At 35.6% G+C, this 8,638-nt stretch overlaps 1 long non-coding RNA gene across 1 annotated transcript; it reads right to left on the reverse strand.

Moving 5' to 3' along the window:
• On the reverse strand, nucleotides 7,398-8,632 carry LOC109822987. The gene is made up of 2 exons (XR_002242355.1): nucleotides 8,025-8,632; nucleotides 7,398-7,549 (listed from the first exon to the last, which is right to left on the reverse strand). It is a non-coding gene; the product is annotated as an uncharacterized LOC109822987 (long non-coding RNA).

The raw sequence follows: 8,638 nt of genomic DNA on the forward strand, positions 1-8,638 counted from the left end.
ATATCTTGCCTTGTGTCTCAAAAAGACTCTAATTTTATCAAGCTCATTTGAAGACTTGGAGATCCACTACAAGTAGGTTTACAACAACAAGGAGAACGAGCTAGGGGTTGTTCGATCTACCATCGAATCACGCTACGAACGTAAGCCTTCAAAGCTCTTGGTTTCTCTCTTTTTTTATAGGGATCATGTTAGATTTAATTAGGATGATCTTATTTTGTTTTTTATGCTCTCTACATGCTTAGTATTTTTATATATACAATCTTCCGTTGTGTATTTTGCATGTATTTAGCTCGTATTTTCAACATGGTATCAGAGTCATAGTTCCATCTAATTGAATTTTTACATGCATATCTAACTCATAGAGGACTTTGTACTTGCTTCTATTTACTAGTTTAATTAAAAGATGTTTTAATGAAACTAGTTAATTTATTCAAGTTGTTTTGTAATGAGTTATACTAGTCGTTGATTCAAAAAAATGTGATTTTTGGCTCATAAGTTTTTAGGAGTAAAAACACTTGTATAATTTACAAAACACTTGATTACAACTAATGTAGTTGTATGTTTTTTGTAATGAGTTATACTAGTCATTGATTCAAATATATGATTTTTGTTCATAAGTTTTTAGGAGTAAAAACACTTGTATAAATTGAAAAACACTTATTTACAACTAGTGCAGTTGTATGTTAGAAGCATGATAGTCCTATTTGAGTTAGGATAATCCCTATGTTATCTAGTTTTCTAATTTGTTGCATAACTAGATAGATGAATATTTCTTAATGTTGATTAAGTTATATGTTTTATATCATCTTGCATAGATGTTATGTTTATGGATGGTAGTGGGCAACGATTCTCTTGCATTTATTGTATTGATGTAGTATAGCTAGAAATGTAATATTATTTACGACATCTTCCCTCCCCAGCATGGGCTACGCCTACGGGTTTAGGCACTTGCTCACCGATCATGGGCTACGCCTACGGGTATAGGCCCTTGTTCGGGTGTGGGGGGGTATGGTTGTTTAGTTTAGTTATTTCATTTATAGCTTTTATTTTACATTCAATGTAATATTATTACCCATACTACGAAATGGTTTTTTCCATAATAAATGGGGCTTACACGTCCTATGAATATGTAATTGTAATAATACAGAATTTATAAGGGAGCTAGCACTGCAAGGAGTTGTAAATTGCTTGTCAAAATATAATTAGTATAGTTGCATTTTATTCCTTTAGTTGTCCACTACCATTCCATATTGCTTTTACATATATTGATATGTTGGTTGTGCCCCAATTATAGATGTCAATACAATTGGGTGTTGTATTCTATAAAGTTTATATCTCTATCTCATTAGAGAATGGTTTTTATTATAAAAACTCATTTTTAAATTTTGTAAGACATGGCAATAAGAGTTTATTGACCATAGAGTGGTGAGACCGACATTAACATAGCGTTAGTATGAAAGATAAATAAACCTAAAGCAGTTAAAAGAAATGTATTTAGAATAAACTTTTAACTAGTGTCAAGAAAAGTAATTATGAGATATAGCTCATGGGGTGATTCCTAACTTAAGATTAGAGGTGATGCACAATCTTTAGCGCTATAGTCTTAAAGAGCAATGGTTACTTAATTAAGGTCCGATAGATATTCCCGGTGAGTAGCTCGGAACGCTCCCACCAATCTTGTGCTTACCTGGCTAGTTTAATTGTTGCAAGTATAAATATAGAGCATCTTTTAACTATATCAAATTTGATTACGGTAAAAGATTTTTGAAATCGTCTGTAGCCCTCCATCATTTTAGTTGAATACTATTAAGCTTATAAATACTATGTTTGTTGGCATATGTCAAGGCATAACTATTCTATGGCGAAGTAGTATTCATTTGTATTTTAGATATAAGGATAGCTTAAGTTGGTTATGCGACTTTGTTGGCATACGTCAAGAGTTTGTATAAGTTAAATTTAAGCCAGTTAAGAAATGATGGGTCCAAACATGACTAGCATTTTGTGATTTGTTAGCATACGTCAAGGTCATAAAAGACTAGGGGTAAAATCATATCAAGAATTACAAGAGTGTAGAAGATAAAAGTTGTCTACCAATTATTGAGTGTATCAATTTGTTAGCATACGTTAAGATTGATGCATTCAATGATAATTAGATCTTGATCCCACTAGAAAACAAGGGGTTGTTTTCCGGTCACCTCTTATAAGAGGTTTTGAGGGACTCAAAAAATAGTGGGAGGCATAACTTAGATAAAAACGATCCAAATCTATTTTATGTATTGAACATCTGCTAAAATATTTTTTTCTCTTTCAGACCATTATGTCTGGCTTAAAAATCATATCAGAACAGAACAAATTAATCGATCCTAATTACATAGACTGGTTAAGAAATGTTAAGAGTATCTATCCAGAATTCTTAACTTCACTCATCAAGAAGAAGCAAGATGTTGCTTCATCTTCAGATGTGTTTGTTACTCGGAATTGTTTTTCTATAAATTCTGCATCTTGGGTATTATATATCGGATTAGGATCTTACATTTGTAATTTGTTACAGGGGTTGAGAAGTTATAGAAAACTTGGAGCTGGAGAGATGACCCTATAAGTTGGTAATGGTGCAATAGTTGCAGCACTTGCAGTAGGGGATTTTCATCTAGCTTTGCCAAATAGAAACATTTTGATTTTGAAAAGCTCTTATTTCGTACCAACTATGATGTGTAATATAATATCCATATCTTTATTAGATAAAGATGGATATATATTCAAGTTGGAAAACAATGTTATGAATATCATATTTAATCAAAAGTTAATTGTTTATAGAATATTGTGTAATGGCATCTATATTCTTAATCAAAACACAATTCTGAATACTCATCACACTAATAAAAGAAAACACTCAGTTATGAACGACGCTTTCTTATGGCATTGTAGACTTGGTCATATTAATAAAGAAAGACTTGACGAGCTACAGAAGCATGGATATTTAGATCCATTTGACTTTGAGTCTTATGATACTTGCAAGTCTTGTCTTAAAGACAAAATAACCAAGACTCTATTTACGAAAACTGGAGCAAGAGTTACAGAACTCTTAGGACTAATACATAGTGATGTATGTGGTCCTATGTCTACAATTATCAGAGGTGGCTACTCCTACTTTATTACTTTTACTGATGATTTTTAAGATTTGGACATGTGTTTTTGATAAAACACAAGTCTGAAGCATTTGAGAAATTTATCGAGTATAAAAATGAAGTAGAGAACCAAACGAGCAAGAAAGTTAAAATTCTTCGATCGGATCGAGGAGGTGAATACTTAAGCTCGGAATTCTTTGGTTTTTTAAAAGAGAATGAAAATTCTTCGATCGGATCGAGGAGGTGAATACTTAAGCTCGGAATTCTTTGGTTTTTTAAAAGAGAATGAGATTCTCTCTCAGGTTACTCCACCCTTTATACCACAGCTTAATGGCGTGTCAGAAAGGAGGAATGGTACGTTCCATGATGAGTAACGCTGAGTTACCTTTTTTATTCTTGGGGTATGCATTAGAAACAGCAACACACTTACTGAATAGGGTTCTAACTAAAGCAGTGTCTAAACCTCGGTATGAGATATGGAGTGGGAAGAAACCACTTCTTAATTATATTAAGATTTGGGGATGTCATGCTTATGTAAAAAAGCAATATCCCAAAAAGTTAGACCATCTCCAATGGCAAGGCAAATATTGCCTTTCTCTCTCCTTCCACCTCACTTTATTCTCCCTCCACATCACTTGCCTTTTCCAATTGCCTTTCAACTCCACAACAACTAGTTTTTCAAAAGTTTTTCACTTTATCTTTCCTCCACTTGCTGACACGCGGGGCCCTTGGTGAAATTTAATCGGTAGGCAAATTTTGCCTTTTCTCTCCCCTACTTTTCATTTGCCTATCCACTTGCTTAGCTATTGCACCAAATAATTGTCCCAATTGTTAGCCATTGCACTTGGTCTTAGAGGCACGCTCAGTGTTGTGTAAATTTGTAGGATATTCAAAGAATTAAACCGGATATCAATTCTACCACATCGATGAACAAAAGAAAAGTGTTTCTCGGTTTGCTACCTTCTTAGAGAAGGAATTTCTTAAAAAAGAAATTAGTGGGAGCATGGTAGCATTGGAAGAAATTTCAGAGATACAAATTAATACTGATAATTTAGTAGAACCAGCAAATTCAGTTATACCAGAACAAATTAATACTGATAATTTAGTAGAACCAGCAAATTCAGTTATACCAGAAGAATCTCAACCACTCCGCAGATATCCAAGGTTTAGTAGAACCAGCAAATTCAGTTATACCAGAAGAATCTCAACCACTCCGCAGATATCCAAGGCGATCGCATGCACCTAAGAGACAATATGATTTTTTTGTTGAAGGTAGCATGTTAGATCACGTCATAGATGATGACGAACCTTTAAGTTATCAGCAAGCATCTCAGAGTAGCGGACTCTGTTGCTTGGCATGATATAATAAAATCCGAAATAGACTCTATGTACACCAACAAAGTATGGATCTTAGACAATGCTCCTAAAGGGGTGATACCCATAGATTGCAAATGGTTGTTTAAAAAAAAGTTGGGTGTAGATGAAAAAGTAGACACTTTTAAAGCTAGACTGATAGCTAAAGGTTTTAATCAAAGACCTAGTTTGGACTACGATGAAACTTTTTCTCTAGTGGCTATGCTAAAGTCTATTCGGATCCTACTTGCTATAGCTGCTCACTATGACTACGAGATCTGGTAAATGGACATCAAAACTGCATTTCTAAATGGTGATTTAGAAGAGTGCATATATATGTCTCAACGGATTTGTAGTCAGTAGGAACAGTGGAAAAACATGTAGGTTGCTTAAAGTCATTTATAGACTGAAGCAAGCATCGCGGAGATGGAACATCTGTTTTGATGATGCTATTAAAGAGTTTGGTTTCATCAAAAATCTAGATGAACCATGTGTATATAAAAGGATAATTAGGAGTATAGTATCGTTTCTTATTTTGTATGTAGACGATATACTCTTAATCGGTAATGACATACTGTCATTACAAGCGGTTAAAATTTGGCTATCAAAAAGATATTTCATGAAAGATTTGGGTGAAGCATCTTGTATACTGGGTATTCAGATCTATAGAGATAGATCTAAAAAGATATTAGGATTATCCCAATCTAGATACATTGGCAAAGTGCTAAAACGGTTTAGCATGAAAAATTCCAAGAAAGGTTTCGTACCTGCATCTCCTGAAATCTCGCTCTCTAAAAAGATGTCTCCCCAGACTGATGAAGAGGAAACACATGAGTCTAATTCCTTATACCTCGGCAGTAGGATCGATCATGTATGCCATGTTATGTACTAGATCGGATATCGCTTATTCACTCAGTTTGGTAAGTAAATTCCAATCTAATCATGAAAAAAACACTGGAAAGCGGTTAAAAATATACTTAAGTACCTGAAAAGGACTAAAGAGTTATTTTTGATATATGGTAAAAATGACCTCCAAATGGAGGTTTTTTCCAACTCTAGCTTTCAGAGCGATATCGATGATAGTAAATCTGTTTCAGGATATATTTTTACCATCAATAGAGGGGCAGTCAATTGGAAAAGTTCCAAGCATGACATAGTAGCAAACTCTACTATAGAAGCTGAATACATTGCGGAAAATGATGCAGCTAAAGAAGCTGTCTGGATGAGGAAGTTCCTTTCGGAGCTGGAAGTTGTTCCCACCATTAAAGATCCAATACATTTATATTATGATAGTAATGCTGCAATAGCTCTGAAAAAGGAACCCCGGTCTCAGCATAAGTCCAGACACATTCTGAGGAAGTATCACGTGATTCGTCTCTCCCGGTATAAGGGGGTTGATGTCATAAGATTATTTGATATAACTATAGCCTGGAAATCCTTGGCCAAGGTAAATAAGATAAACCGAGTGTCAGTTTGATCTTAAAGGTTATGATTTTAATATCAATAAACACTAATCGAGCTATTAGGGTTTGATTGTTTTCCATACCCTAGGCTCTATAATTTGACATGGTTTGACAAAGAGACCAGACTGTACGGTATTATCACTGAATGGTCCTGATAAAATTATGTAAGCATCTTACAGACATTTATCACAACTTATACCCGGGTAGTCTTCATGTGTAGCTAACACCTCTGTTGTACTTGTGGATATGATCCACTGCCGAGTCTTAAGTTGGGCCCTAGAGTCACACCAAGCGCGTACTTGAATCCTATAAAATAAAATTTATAGAGTTAATGCGTATGATTGATACGCATATATGATTTTCACCGGATACATATAAACGATTATATGTATCGGTAAAATCAGAATGCTATGTGCTTAAGAAATAAATTCTAATGTTTTTTTCCATAAAGTTAACATTTAGTCAACTGGTTGACTTTTTGGTCAACTCATTGATTCTTTTGTCATATGATGACTTATTAGTTAATGATTGGAAAATTTATGTAATACCGTATTTATGAAACACCGTATTGATGTGGTATTTTTATTTATAAAATACATACTTTATTATACCTTGATTAATGAGTCATGAGATGGGTTATTAAGGTGGTATGGTTTGGGCACATGGTTTTAGCACATAGTTTTGATTCTTCATGACTCTTTGCATGACTCATGAGATGAGTCATTGCATGACTCATGTAAGGAATTATTACATTTAGATGACTCATGGTATGACTTATGAGATAAGTCATGACATATCTCACTCTATATATATGAGCTCTCTTTCTTATGGAATGGTTAATGAAAAATTGGCTAAGTGGTTTTTTCCATAAGAGAATAAAAGAGAGCTATCCTCTTACTAAACTCTAGCAATCTTTGAGTAAGAGGAAGTAGTAGGTTTTTATAGTACCACGGGGTGAATATCTTGCCTTGTGTCTCAAGAAAACTCCAATTTTATCAAGCTCATTTGAAGATTTGGAGATCCACTACAAGGAGGTTTACAACAACAAGAAGAACGAGCTAGGGGTAGTTCGATCTACCATCGAATCACGCTACGAAAGTAAGCCTTCAAAGCTCTTAGTTGCTCTCTTTTTTATAGGGATCATGTTAGATTTAATTAGGATGGTCCTATCTTGTTTTTCATGCTCCCTACATGCTTAATATTTTTATACATATAGTCTTCCGTTGTGTATTTTGTATGTATTTAGCTCGTATTTTCACCACTCTCCTCTTGAGAATCAAGAAGGACTACCTAAAAGGATCAAGATAGAAGCATCCAACAGTGGTGGACCCTCCAACCAAATCCATTCTGATTCCAAGCTAGATATGATTAGGATTGAGGAGCCACCACCGAACTATATTTTTCTTTTCCTTCCCAACTTATGCCAAAATCTCCTCACCAATCAGCATCATGTCACTAATCAAAAGGCCATATATAATCTTACATGGAGCAAAAGCAACATCGAGTCCCATAAGCGGCGAGGAAAAATGACATCATATCATGGTCCACCCGAAAGTGGAACCAACTTTTCAATATAAACAAAAGACTATAGAAGCGATGATAATGATCCTAGGATCAGTTTGGCAAATTCCTCAACACCATCATGATCCAATTTTGGAATAAACGTTTTGATCCAAACGAGCGACGGATAAAAAAAAAAAAAAAAACCAGTTTTATGCTCCTCCTGTTGGTCTAAGAAATCTGATGAAGGAAGAGAGACTGAGAACGAGCAGAATCTTCAGTCTGCCAAAATGGAAAAATTGGAAGCCTGCCTCAATGCCATTGCTAACAGAAACGAGCTCCAAGATGAGAGAGTTGTCAGGCCCTATCCTGCCGAATGGGATGCAGCCCCTTATCCTCCAAAATTCGAGGTCCCGACGCTACAAACTTTTGACGACACGGGATCACCGAACCAACATATTTATCATTTCAAGTCACAGACTGGGAATGTAATATCAAACGATGCCATACTAGCTCGATTGTTCATTGGCACCCTCAAGGGAGTTGCCTTTGAATGGTTCAGGAAACTTCCCGTGGGATGTACCTAGGATCAGTTTGGCAAATTCCTCAACACCATCATGATCCAATTTTGGAATAAACGTTTTGATCCAAACGAGCGACGGATAAAAAAAAAAAAAAAAACCAGTTTTATGCTCCTCCTGTTGGTCTAAGAAAGACTAGTAGATCGACTCTGGCCCGCTTTTTTCCGGACAAGTTTCTTCTCAGAACGAAACCAAGATTAGACTTGGTCCAATTTCGGAAGGTTATATCAAACAAGCTCTTATAGAGTCCCCATCTTTTTAGACTATTTATATAGATTAAAAATGGCGGAAGCTAAATCGATCTCTTCGTCAACACCCAATATTCGGTCACAAAGTCGTTCACTATAATTAATTCATGATTGCTTAAGAAAAAGAAAGGCAAACCTCACCAATCTCATCATCATCCAATTACCAACTCCCCGGGCTCCCCTCTTTGATTTCGCCCATCGACACGAAGCCACATCACGTGACTTCCACGTGGTTACAACTCTCCCCTCCTCCCGGTCGCAGTCAGTAGTTGGAGACGATCACAAAAGACACAAAGCCAAAAGTAAGCTGCCACCACCCATTATTCTCCACGCGTCATCAGCCACCCCCCGGCAAACTGTTAGCCGTC

This window comes from Asparagus officinalis, chromosome 8, assembly GCF_001876935.1.
Source record: "Asparagus officinalis chromosome 8, Aspof.V1, whole genome shotgun sequence".
Taxonomy (NCBI): Eukaryota; Viridiplantae; Streptophyta; class Magnoliopsida; order Asparagales; family Asparagaceae; genus Asparagus; species Asparagus officinalis.